Source organism: Aotus nancymaae, unplaced genomic scaffold, assembly GCF_030222135.1.
Source record: "Aotus nancymaae isolate 86718 unplaced genomic scaffold, 86718_ANA_hifiasm-v0.15.2.pri h1tg000032l_0, whole genome shotgun sequence".
Classification (NCBI taxonomy): Eukaryota; Metazoa; Chordata; class Mammalia; order Primates; family Aotidae; genus Aotus; species Aotus nancymaae.
Genome location: NW_026988445.1, coordinates 6265024 through 6278496, shown reverse-complemented (window position 1 = coordinate 6278496; position 13473 = coordinate 6265024). Strand labels below are relative to the sequence as shown.

The 13473-nt window shown below is 40.3% G+C and overlaps 1 long non-coding RNA gene across 1 annotated transcript in view; it reads left to right on the top strand.

Moving 5' to 3' along the window:
* LOC105722267 (uncharacterized) overlaps positions 1-13179 on the top strand; it is a 113791-nt gene extending 100612 nt beyond the window's left edge. The window contains exons 3-4 of the long non-coding RNA XR_001108533.3: positions 6220-6291; positions 13051-13179. This is a non-coding gene — a long non-coding RNA (uncharacterized LOC105722267). The remainder of the gene's footprint in view (positions 1-6219; positions 6292-13050) is intronic.
* The last annotated feature ends 294 nt before the right edge of the window (positions 13180-13473 follow it).

Genomic DNA, 13473 nt, shown 5'->3' with positions numbered 1-13473 from the left:
TACCCAGTACCCAGTGTCTCCCAGTACTCACTGTCTTTCTTTCCAGTCTTGGGGGTAGCAGTTTGCCCTGTGCCCTTACTTCTCTTTTGAATCCAAAAGGAGTTGATTTTTTCAGTCTTTTTAGCTTTGTTCTTGTTGTTAGGACAGAGTGGCAGTTTCCAAACTCTTTACCAGCAGAAGCAGAAACTAGAAGTTTATGCTTAAGTTTTTTTTTTTAATTCTGAACAGTAAAGTAAGTATGATACAGTTCAATAATGTTCTCATTTTACCTGCATTGATTACTTTGATGCGTGTGTGTGTGTTTGTGTGTGTGTGTGTGTGTGTGCGCGCGCACCCCTGTTTGACTTGACCACCATGCCAGGCTTGTTTGCTTGAGGAGTTACCTGGATTGCTGTGACATGGGCATTACTATATCCAACTGAGACTTTCAGGGGGATGTAACTTGATTAGAAACCTGGTAGGTAACAGAGCTGGAGTAGGAAATCCATGAGTCTGTGCTATCCCACTCCACCTGAGAATTAAAAGAGGCAGCAGACACAAGTGTGAAACATGTCAACCCCTACTATTTTAATATTGATATTTATGAAAATCCTCAACCTTGAGTATCATTTCATTTTCTGGTCAAAGTTCGTAATTATAAATAAACAGGCATTATCAACAATAGCTACCTATAGTATCTTATTAATTCTAAGAGGTGTCTTTTCTTTACATGTTAATATCTCTGAAATCAAGATGTAATTTATGATGGCATCTTATATTTGATGAAATCTAGTAATACTTTCAAGGTGTTTATTATACATTAGATGCCATTCTAATTGTTTTAAGACTCCCATTAACCCTACATGGTGGTGAGATTATTAACCTCATTTTGGAGGTAAAAAAGCTGAGGCATAGAACGATTAAATAGCATGCTCAAGGCCACACAGCTGATAGGCATGAGATTGGTACCATGAGGGGGGCTTCAGAGCTTGTGTTCTTAACCTAAAAAGACATGGAAGCTACTCACTGCTCTCAAGAAAGAAGGCAGACTGGGCCCACTCAAGACTGAAAAAAGACCTAAACTCAAAGGTTTAATAAAAGTTGACTACATTACCTAATTATAACTTCCTTTTCTTGCTCTCATGTCTTCCTTCCAAATGTTCTAGCAGTGCTTTCTCATCCAAGATGCCAGGTCAGTTTCCACGGAGTTAAACACTATGGGAAGTAGGAAAAGAGAGAGTCAGGTGTCAGAAGAATGTAGTCCTGGAAAAGTTCTAACTCAGTGTTTTGCTACCAGAAGGCAACTTGGCAGCTTATCTAGGATATGCTACATGTCTGACTTCTGGAATTCTGAATTTTTTTTCCTCCTGTGCTTTTTGGTCCTGAATTCACTGTAAAATTTAGTTTATGTTTTGTGCTGAAACCAGGGAAGGAGAAACGAATTAGGGAAGCTGAGAATTGTTCCAGTCATCCTGCTATACTTTTCAAACTCTGGTTAAAGTGAGCATTGAAAAAAAGACACACCAAAAAAACCCAAAGCCTCTACAGATGTTGTTCTCATGATAAATCACTTTTTAATCAGTCATAATTTTGCATTAAGTGCTGAATAAATGCCCTTTGTTTCATACTTAAACTGTCAGTTACGAACATGGGGAGGGCAGACTAGTGCCTATCATTAGAGCAGAGAAAAATCAATACCATTTTTAATTAAAGGCAGGCACAGCCAGGCCTTAAGACAAGCAAATCTCCTTGTCAGATCATCTCCCCTTTAAACTCTTTCAGAAGTTCAGTTCAGAAGCTAAGAGACATCCAAATGCCGGAAGAGAGTGACACAAATGCTTTGGGGGAGAGGAGTAGGCAAACAGATGAAGATGACAGAAGGAAACACTGGGAAACGTATGCTTTTCACTCAGTCTGCCCTAAGGGGCGATCTTAAGGTGTGATAAAAGGTAGATGCCCGCTTATGCCATTGAGGTGATCTTTTCACTTGCAGACTAAAAGAGGATGGAAGGACAGTCAAACAGACATTCTTGCCAGTCACGTTTTATTATGGTTTAGAAACCAGCACATTGCATATTTTTTAATGATTCCTTTCACACTCTATTTTACAGCTTGGAATTTTCTCACTTTGTAGAACAGTAGTCCAGCAAGACAGAACTCAAAGTGTTTTATAACCTAATGGCAGAAGTGCCATTCCATCACTTTTGCTACAGTCTGTTTGTCAAAAGCAAGTCACTAGGCCAGCCCGCACTCAAGGGGAGAGGCTTACACAGGGTGAGAGTACCATGAGGTGGGTCAGTGAGGGCCCCTTGAAAGCTGCCTGCCACAGACCTTGATATCAAGGAGCATATAATCTATTTAGAGCGAGAATACAAATACATTTAGAGCAATATGAGAAAAAGAAAAGGTAACTTTTAACCAAATCCCGAAATATGATAGAGCCCATGAGTTCTAGAGATAGGAAGGATGGAAATGACATGGAAAGAATTTAATTAATGGAGGCTGATGGCACTTTGGTAAAGGTACAAGGCTATTTAGAATAATGTGACTGATTTCCTTCTGGTTATATGAGAATTACCATGTAAAGGACCCTCCGAGGCTCTTCCTAGGTTTCAGAGTTTTTATAAACCATGTGCCTACCTTCTACTTATTATTTTCTTCTTAGGATGAGAATTCCAACTAAGGCTGGTTTTGTAGGCAATGCTTTTACCAATCCTAATTTTATCAATCCTAATTTTGCCTTATGATTCTGAGTAATTTTTTTTGAGGCACAGTCTTGCTTTGTTGCCCAGGCTGGAGTGTAGTGGTGTGATCTCTGCTCATTGCAACCTCTACCTCCCAGGTTCAAGTGATTCTCCTGCCTCAACCTCCCAAGTAGCTGGGATTACAGGCACCCACCACCACACTTGGATAGTATTTGCATTTTTAGTAGTGACGAGGTTTTGCCATGTTGGCCAGCCTGGTCTCAAATGCCTGACCTCAAGTGAACCACCTGTCTCAGCCTCCCGAAGTGCTGGGATTACAGGCATGAACCACCACACCAGGCCCAGTATTTTTTAAAAAATCCATCTCAAAATAGCTTAAGGATGAGCATTCCAGCTGAGACTGGTTTTGTAAGCAATGAATGCTTTTACCAATCCTAATCTTTATGATTCTAAGTAATATATACTTTTAAAATCCATCTCAAAATAGCTTAAGAATAAAATATGATCCAGCAGTTCATGTAACTCAAAGATCCAGGGGTAAGTTAAACCTCAGATTCCATGTGATCAGGAACCCAGCTCCTGATTCTGGAGTTTTCTGAGCTCTGCTCTCCTTAGTGTATGGGCTTCATCTCCAGGTGGTTTCCATACAGCAAGGCGGCTACTGACAGCAACCAGGGCAGCATACAATCTTATTCACATCCGGAAGTCCATGTGTGCCCTTCACCACAAACTCCACATATTGTTTTCACATTAGCCACTAACTTCTGCCTAAATGCCAATGTTTCTGTGAAACCCAACAAAAATGGGTCCTATTTTAAATAACATCCTCATACAGGACAGAAGCGGGATGCATAAAATCCACTACGCAACCCATAAATCAATAGCACATTTTTGTTGTTGTTTTTAAACCACTTTTTAAAAAGAGTGTTGCACATTTCATGCATACCGTCCTTAGATCCAAGCAGGAGCCCTCTGCTCTGACTCAACATCTGTAACCCCTGTTCCTCCACCCATTTTGGCAATCTCTTCTCAAAATGTTGGAGGTCTAGTCCCTTGTCTGGAACCAAGAAGGGCACCCAAAGTTCCTGTTTCTGCCTTTTTGGGGGGGGGCTCTCTGACCCCTCACCCTGCTGGATCAAGAGGATCCTACAGAAACCGGCACCCAGAGTGGTTGGTGCCCATGTGCTAATTTTGGGTGACTCCCACTCACGTCAGGCACACGGAAGAATTAAGGGGTCTGGACTACAGCCCAATTCTGTCAGAGCCATGCCTCTCTTCCAGCCACAGTGCTGCTTCCCAGGGCAGGAGGCTTCCTTGTCCCTTCCTCTGTGTGCTCCCGTGTTGGCACCCAAGGTGGTCACTCGTCCTCTCCACAGATCCTAGGCAACGCTGGGATGGCCACCGCTCCACCAGATCAACGGGCTCCCCTGGCTGAGTCAACAAATGCTCCTGATGTGGCTCTCCCTGCGTGCCTTCCCGGAGTTTGTCTCAAAGGACAGACATTTCTTATGGGAATGGGCCTGCTTTTCTTGGGCTGCCCAGCAGACGCTGTATGGCAAAGGTGTGGTCAACAATGAAGGATCACATTTTAGGAACATAGAAATTACAGCCCAGGGTTCAGGAGAAGTCATGTCTGGAAGATCTATTTGTGTGTATAATTCTGATTAGTAAATTTGACCAGAAAATGAGATATGGTTTACATTTTCCTGCATACTCTGGATAAGTCTTGAATTTGTAGTCATCCTCAAAGAAACATAGTTAACAACCTTTGAGAGAAGTCGCTGGAAGCCAGCATTCATTAGTAGCACCATGGATGATGTAAAGAGCATTTCGTATTAGAAAACTACCGAAACAGGCTGGGCACGGTGGCTCATGCCTCTAATCCCAGCACTTTGGGAGGCCAAGACTGGTGGATCACCTGAGGCCAGGAGTTCAAGACCAGCCTGGCCAACATGGCAAAAATCCCGTCTCTACTAAAAATACAAAAAATTAGCTGGGTGTGGTGGCACACGCCTGTAATCACAGCTATTTGGGAAGCTGAGGTAGGAGAATCTTTGAATGGGGAGGTGGAGTTTGCAGTGAGCTGAGATTGTGCCACTGTACTCTGGCCTGGGTGACAGAGTTAGATTCCTTCTCAAAAGAAAAAAAAACAAAGAAACAAAGATCTATGTTGTTTCAATGCAAGCAGATTCTGAAGAGCTATGACATTTTAAGCCATAAAAGTAGAATTTTTACTTTTTTCTTATGAAGGAAGATACAAAATTAGCTGAGAAGGGAGCATGTGACATTAAAGACCACAAAGAGATGGTTCCTGGACTGAAACAGGCATTGATGACTCCTACCCATGAAGAGAATCTCCATGTGCTCTGATTGAACAATAAATATGTCTATTCTCTACCCATCTATTCTAAATCTTCATTAATATACCATTATATCTCACATGGGTTCATTTAATTTTCAATCCAATTGTTTATATAGACAAGAGTTCATAAAAAGTATTTGTCCCAGGTCCTGTATACCCTAGGGATATCCTGTATATCAGAGTGCTAATTCTGAAACGGTCACTTAGATGCCATGAAAGAGATGTATGTATAGATATATAGATAGATAATTTCTGAAGCTGGATTATCCAAATTGTGTAGTTTACAAAAGGTCAGAAAGATGCATATATATGTATATATACACACACACACATACACCCTCATGACACAATTTGTCTATGGGAAAGAAATTTGTCACTGACAATCTATTTAACTTTAATACATGCATAACTCAACCAAAGAATTCTTTCTCTCTTTTTTTTTTTAAGACAGGGTCTCACTCTGTCAACTGTGTCATCCAGGATGGAGTGCAGTGGTACAATCATGCTCATTGCAGCTTCAGTCTCCCTGGGCTCAAGCAATCCTCCCACCTCAGTCTCCCGAGTAGCTTGGATGACAGGCATGCAACACCACTCCCGGCTAATGTTTTTGTATTTTGTAGAGGTGTGGTTTCGCCGTGTTGCCCAGGCTGATCTTGAACTCCTGGCCTCAAGTGATCCACCCACCTTGGCCTCCCAAAATGCTGGGATTACAGGCATGAGCCTTTACACCCAGCCAACCAAAGAATTAGTAATGGTATAGTGTTGACATGTAATTGATTGATCCACAAATTGTAATTGCCTATAAAATCGTGAAAACGTCTTGGTGGCCTCCATAGTCTTTCCTCGACACCAGCTGTAGCTACCCATTCTTGGACAGAGACCCTCCCCTCTCTTCAAGTCTCCACACTCCTCCAAGGCCTGACTCAAGTTCAATATTTTAAATGAACTTTTGTTTAAGAAGTTGTAGTACATATCCCTGAACAGTCATCAGAAATGATAACGTTTACTGTTAATAGAAGTTATTTGGAGGTTTGGAGTTAACTACACAAATGCCGCAATTCCTATTTTGTCTTACATATTCCTTTAGCTTTTGATGTTATGCTCTACTCTCTTTTGCATTGCCCTTAGCTACTGCACAAAGTTGATTGTCAGTATGTATCTATTGATTTGTAGATGAATGAACGGCATGGAATTCCAGACAGGCCTTTGTCCCAGGAGGTGACTGGATCAACTACAATTACCTTGGTAAGGTTGAGGGAAGGAGCTGGGGATAAAGTGTTACGTGTGTAAGAGAGGAAAAGGGAGAGAGAAAGGTAGGTGATCACAGGATTGTATATCTATTTAATATTAATATATATATTTTATATATGCCATTTATTGGTCTGTGTTTAATTAAGAATTACACAGTGAAATAAGACCTATCTCTAGGTTAAAAAAAAAAATCCCTTAGTGGATTTTCTATACTTTTTCTTCTGCAATTATAGTATAAACAATACATTAGTAGTTTCAGATAATGTCAATAGTGATTTCTTAATTTTTTTAATCTTAAATTAAGTAAGTTCAATGTTGCAGTCCTCTAGTGGCTTGATTTTCTGATGAGCACAGGGAAAGGAATTTATTATAGAGGTCTCTAGATTATTTCCCACTTGATTGAAAGTTTTTTTGAGAGCAGAGCTATGGTATTCACTAATTTTAACAGACTTTATTTTTTAGAACATTTTTTGATTTACAGAAAAATTGAGAAGATAGTATAGTGTTCCCATATATCCAAGCATCCAGTATCCCTTATTATGAATATCTTATCTTGGTATGAATCATTGGTTACAGTTTAATGAACCAATATGCATACATTATTATTAGCTAAGGTCCATATTTTACTCAAACCTCCATAGTTTTACCAAATAACATTTTTCTCCCCAGGACCCCATCTAGGACACCCCATTGCATTTACATTTGTTCATCATGCCTCCTTAGTTTCCTTTTGGCTGCTGCAGTTTCTCAGACTTCCCTTATTTTTGTGGACCTTGGTAGTTTTGAGAAATACTGGTCAGGTATTTTGTAGACTGTTCATCTATGAGAGACTGTCTGATTTTTTTTTCTCATAATTAGTCTGGGGCTATAGGTTTTTAGGAGGCTAATTACAGAGGTAAAGTGGCATTTTCATCACATCCTCTCATATACATCACATACATATACACATCGATATATCATATATCGTATCAGCATGACTTGTCACTTTTGTGCAACTGGTGGAGGTAGTTTTTGTGTCAGTTTCCTCCACTGTGGAATCAGTCTTTTTTCCCCACTTTCCACACTGTGCTTTTTGGAAGGAAGTCACTCTGTGCAGCCCACACTTATGGAATGGGGGGTTCATGCTCCTCTTCCTTGAGGATGGAGTACTTACATCAGTTATTTGGAATTCTGCTACGCAGAGTGTTGGTCTCATTTCCCCCAATCAGTTAATTAATATCAGCATGGATTCATGGAAATTTAGATATATATTTTGTCCTTTGAGTTAGAATCTAATACTACTGTTTTTGTTGCTCGAATTGTCCCAGTTTTGGCCATTGAGATCTCTTTCAGTTGGCTCCTGTGCCCCTTTGATAGACCCATATTATTGAGGAGGTTTGGTGTTTCAAGTTTTTTTTTTAATTACTTTCTTTCTTTCTGGTACACATGATCTCAACTCCCAGTAACTCAATCAACTAATTGTTAAATAAGTGTATAATATATTAAATCATACTATGCCTTATTTTGCTATCATATTTACCCAGTTTAATTTTCAAAAACTATAACACCTCTGGTTGTATTTCTGTCTTGTAAAAATGCCCACACCGCCTATTTTGTGATCAAATATGTTTACATTTTTCCTTCTTGAACATTTCTCCCTCTATATTTCTGTTACGGGCCAGAAGTTCAGAGGCATTTCAGCAACATTTTTGGACATTTACTTAAATAATTCTAACGGCTTTCTAAAATTTAAAGCGCGACTCAAATGACTCTAGCTAAGTTGGAGATGGGAGCTTTGCTTTCTCTCTTCTCGACTCAGGCCTCCCTGCTCCATCTCCCATGGCCGACATAAAACAAGACATTGACCCGGGAGTTGAAAAAGCTAAGAAAAGGGCCTAGCATGAGTGTGGGCAGATGTAGTAAATTTATGTCTCAGGTCAACCCAATTTACTCCTGCCTCCTCCCCCCAGTTCTTCCCTGTCTCTTGAGTCTTGCTTCAGACAATGAATTTCCAGGGAGTTTTTTGCCTTTTGATCTTCTCTCTGATCTAATGCAATTGTCCACTGGCAGAAGCGCTGTGAGGTGCAGAATAAAGTAATGAAGTTAATTTGATTTCCACTCCACCCCCACCCTTAAGATCTACATGTCTTTATTGTATTAGATTCCTAATGAGATTCTCAGTCTGCACTCCAGCAAGAGACTTGGAGGGCAGTGGCTGTGGGAGGGGCTCATCTCAGGAGATTTTTCCCCATTTACATCCCATCTTTAATGGATATGGACCTGCCTGTCCTTGAGTCATAAGGTGGTCATATTTCCCTTCCTGGACTCTACTGGACAAGAAGTGGGAAAACAGCCACTGCTTCAGGGAAGCCTGGGACTTCTTTTCAATTCCAGGGGAAAGAATACAAAACTAAAGGTTTGTGCTGAGCTGAACAGCCGTGGAAAGAGCTCCAAGCACATTTCCAGTCCCAAAGCAACTGTTTCAGAAGGAGATTTGCTCCTGTGTGGAGGCGCCCTTATTTCTGTTTTTGACACCAGCACTATAAATAGTGAACAACAAAAAATAACATTTCACAGGGTCTTCCCCAGGGTATCAGATTATTCCCTGGACCATTTCAGTTGCAGAGGTGGTTCCACGGATTTCAGATTAAGTCTCAGCCAAAGTCTGGCTGGCCAGGGACCGTTTGAATGGGACATAAATAGGAAGTCTGTTCTGGAGAAGTCCGTCCTTTTCAACGCAATGCTCATTCACTCCCTCAACCGTCCCCACCACCCACAATAACAGATTTAAACCATTTCATAAATGTCAACCCTCCATTTATCTAGTCTGTCCTCATATCTACCAGGACTTTTGCAGTGATACTGACGTTACCCCTTACCTATTTTCCAGATCCAAAATATTTATCTGTTTCAAATTATAATATACACTAGGAAGATAGTGTGATACAGTTTTGCATTTTCAGTCTAAAAGCTGCTTTGAACTGGTGACAAGCTTGCTGGAAACTGATTTAATCAATATAATGCTCTCATTTGTCCAGCTCAGTGAATTATTTTAAGACCTAGTATGGGTGAGGCAGGGAGGCAAACATCAATAATTAACAATTCACAAGTTGATTATTCCAACCTAAAAGAGTTTTTTTTAACCATTTCAGTTATATAAAAAGAGAAAGTAGAGTTCTGTCCTAATAGTGGTTTTATAAATGCAAACATTGCTCAGTTTGCTTTAGATCTCTCTCGAATCCCTGAAATCATGGGAGGAAAGGAAAGGAATGGTGATTGGCATCATGACGACTTTTCTAGGGGGAAAAAGGTAGTTTATATCTAATCTAAGGTCTTTAAGAGGAATCTATCAGCTTTGGTTTGGCTCTCAGTGGACAGGTGTCTGTATCATAGAAGCACCATACATAATTCACCACCAGAGAGCCCCAGAACTTAGCAGGAAGGCTAAATTACCTGTCACTTCCAGAAAAGGTGTTCCCTTCAGGTCAAGGTTGAAAGCTCTGGTAAACCCGTGTGAGGAAGAGCACATCAGTCCCTATTTAAATGTCAGCACTGCTTCTCAGCTGTGGGAAATGCAGGCTGGCTATTTACCCCGTGAATTTGCCTTCCTCTTTTGCAGGGCCAATTAACAAGTTATCATTCTGAAGTCAGATTGGAAAGAAATAAGGTTGCTTGTTTTAGTGACAAGAGACTACTTTGTTTATGTCAAATCAGTGGATGCTGGGAGAACTCTCTTCATGGAGTGGGTAGGCTGAGGGGGTCCTATCTGAGGTGTGAGCCATTAAAGCTTATACTGAATACAAAAACATCTCATGATTACCCGGGGATAGAACATTGAGTCTAGTCCCAGGCAGACTCTGACTTAGGAACACAGTTCATGAAAGGCAGGTGCCATCTGGCTGTCATTAAGCTGCTGATTGTGCCCCTTTCCTTGATTGACTGGTGATTGATTGGCAGGTGAGGTGAGGTGCGGAGGCGAATGTAGCCTGCATCAGGGAGATGGGGACGCTTGTGTTTCAACTCTGTAGCTTGGAGACCTAGTTTGAGGCATCACACATGAATTTCTCTTCAGATTTATCACCTGTATTTCAGGAACTTTGTTTTTGAAGTAATATAATACAAAAGAAAATAAGACAGAAAACATAGAGCCACCTGAGAAACAGAGAGAGAGAGAGAGAGAGAGAGAGATCAAGAATGCTTATTTCATTAAAAGATACTTTCTAGGCTGGGCACAGTGGTTCATGCCTGTAATCCTAGCCCTTTGGGAGGCTGAGGAGGGCAGGTCACCTGAGGTCGGGAGTTCGAGACCAGCCTGACAACATGAAGAAACCCCGTCTCTACTAAAAATACAAAATTAGCTGGGCATGGTGGCACATGCTTGTAATCCCAGCTACTGGGTAGGTTGAGGCAGGAGAATCGCTTGAACCCAGGAGGCAGAGGTTGCAATGAGCCGAGATGGCGCCATTGCACTCCAGCCTGGGCAATGAGCGAAACTCTGTCTCAAAAAAAAAAAAAAAAAGATTTTTTTAGGTTTAATTCTGAGGTTAATGAGACAAGACCAGTTCTATAGTATTTTTAGCACTTTTGCTGCTTTATAATTTTTTATACTTATAAAACAAATGTTTAGTTTCAATTAAATAATTGGGTTTTATAAGTTCTTTATTTCTAATAAAAGAAAAAAGATGACTGCTTAAGATTTCTGAGGGTGTTTGAAAAGGATAGTTTGTTATATTAAAACACTTTAATCAAATTTAATTGTTAATCAAATCAATAAAATCAAAATTAAGAATCAACTCTGCAATACCTGTGTTTATTGCACTTGGTAATGCAGAGGAGCAGGAAGGAGAAAAAAATCACAGCCACAAAACTTGCTTTGCAATCTCTGCCTCCAGGATTCAAGCAATTCTCGTGCCTCAGCCTCTCAAGTAGCTGGGACTATAGGCACATGCCACTATGCCTGGCTAATTTTTGTATTTTTTTGGCAGAGATAGATTTAAACCATTTCATAAATGTCACACTCTCCATTTTGGAGGGTTTTACCATGTTGGCCAGGCTAGTCTCAAACTCCTGACCTCAAGTCATCCACCCACCTAGGCCTCCCAAAACACTGGGATTACAGGCATGAGCCACTGCACACCGCCACAGCCACAAAAATTTCTAAAGGCAAGAAGCAAAATGCAAGACAATTGGATGTCACTATTATAAGATGTTGCTCGATAAATATTTGCTTGACTAATTGAGAGCTTAAATTTGTTCCAGCTTAAAAAATCTTCAGTGTTTAAATTTGTATGATCTTTTTGCTGAGAAAACTTTCTCAGCTATATCTCAATAAAGTATAGTGCTTCAAATTGTGTAAAAAAAGTATCATTTTAATTTCATAAGCTCAGAAGAAGTATAAATGAGTGATTCAACAAAGAACATTTTCTATGTTTTTATGGTAGAAATGAATACTCTCTTTAGAGTATTATTTTAGGATGATATACTTAAAACTAATGCATTTTTAAAAGTAGCTTTTACAAACATAGCTAATTTTATAAAAATAAATTAAATATGAAAAGTCCTTGCTAACTACTGATTCAGAACTAAAAAGTTAAATTTTCTCTTTTATATGTATTATTTGTATAAATGTAAATACAGTGTAAATTCTATTTTTTATTTGCATATTCCAAGTTCTTTATATATGTTTTGCTTTTAAATAATTCTACATGTAGCCAAATGTAGTATTTTTAAAGAATGAAATCAAACATCCCTTCAAAATGTATATACAGGCCGGGTGCAGTGGCTCACACCTGCAATCCCAGCATTTTGGGAGGCTGAGGTGGGCCGATCACCTGAGGTTGGAAGTTCAAGACCAGCCTGACCAACATGGAAAAATCCCGTCTCTACTAACAATACAAAATCAGCCAGGCATGGTGGCGGGTGCCTGTAATCCCAGCTACTCGGGGGGCTGAAGCAGGAGAATCACTTGAACCTGGGAGGCAGGGTTTACGATGAGCCGAGATCACGCCATTGCACTCCAGCCTGGGCAGCAAGAGTGAAACTCCTTCTCAAAAAAAAAAAAAAAAAAAAAAAAAAAAAATATATATATATATGACACTTAGATGCTGCAAATTCTTAGGTGACCTCCCTATAAAAGCCACTGCTATGCCTCTGATACAGTTAATATGGGATATATGCATAACAGGGATTATTACATCGCAAAATTCTCAGGGAGCAGGATATGAAAGAAGAAGTTTCTCTTGCTATTATTTCAAGCTGACGTTTGACTTTCAAGTTAAATGTTTGCAAAAGCTCCCTTCATGCCTTTTGTTGAAATTTCTTGGGGAGTAGGCAGGCTTAGTACATAGAAGCTTAGAGCTCTTTTCTGTTCCACAAAGATGTGAGCATTTAGATACATCTATGGGGCCTACAGCTCCTTTGGGAAATGACTCAAATGGATCCCATGACTGTAAATACCATCTATACCTTGATGACTCTCAAATTTATATCTCCTCCTTGGATATCTCTCCTGAATTCCAAACTCAGGATATCGAACTGTCTACCAGACTTGGAAATTCATGTTTCAAACAATAGCAAGTTCAAAAATGAACTTATTTTTTGAATTCATGATTTTTGCTTCTAGACTTGTTCTTTCTACAGTCTTCCCCCATGATAGTTACAACAAATCCACCTTTCTAGTTGATCAAACCCCGGACCTCAAGTCCTCCTTGACTTCTCCCTTCCCCTCACGTTCTACATCCATTTTGGTGAAATCCTATTGTCTTTAACTTCCAGATCTGGAGTCCAGTGACTCTTCACCAACTTTAGGGCTCTCCTCTTCTCATCCTGGATTGTGCGAGCCTTCTGGTTGGTTCCCCTCTATGAGTCTCCCCCAACCCAAGCCATACGCTATTCTCACATAGCAAGCAGATTGATATCAAAAAAAATAAACAAAGGTAAGTAAGACCATGCTACTCCTCCACTTGAAACCGTCCAGCAGCACTCTTCACACAGAGTAAAGTCAAGTTCCTATGTCTATCTAGGATTCTCTCAAGACCCACCTCCCTGCTCCTCTGATTGCATTTTCCACTGCTCTCCCTCTGGTCCCCTGCACCAGCCAGCCCCCTCTCCTTCTCGGATTGTACCAAGCACATTTTTCCCTCTGGGCCTCAGGGCCTTTCGTTGGCTTTCTCCATATGGCCATCCTCTCATCTCCTT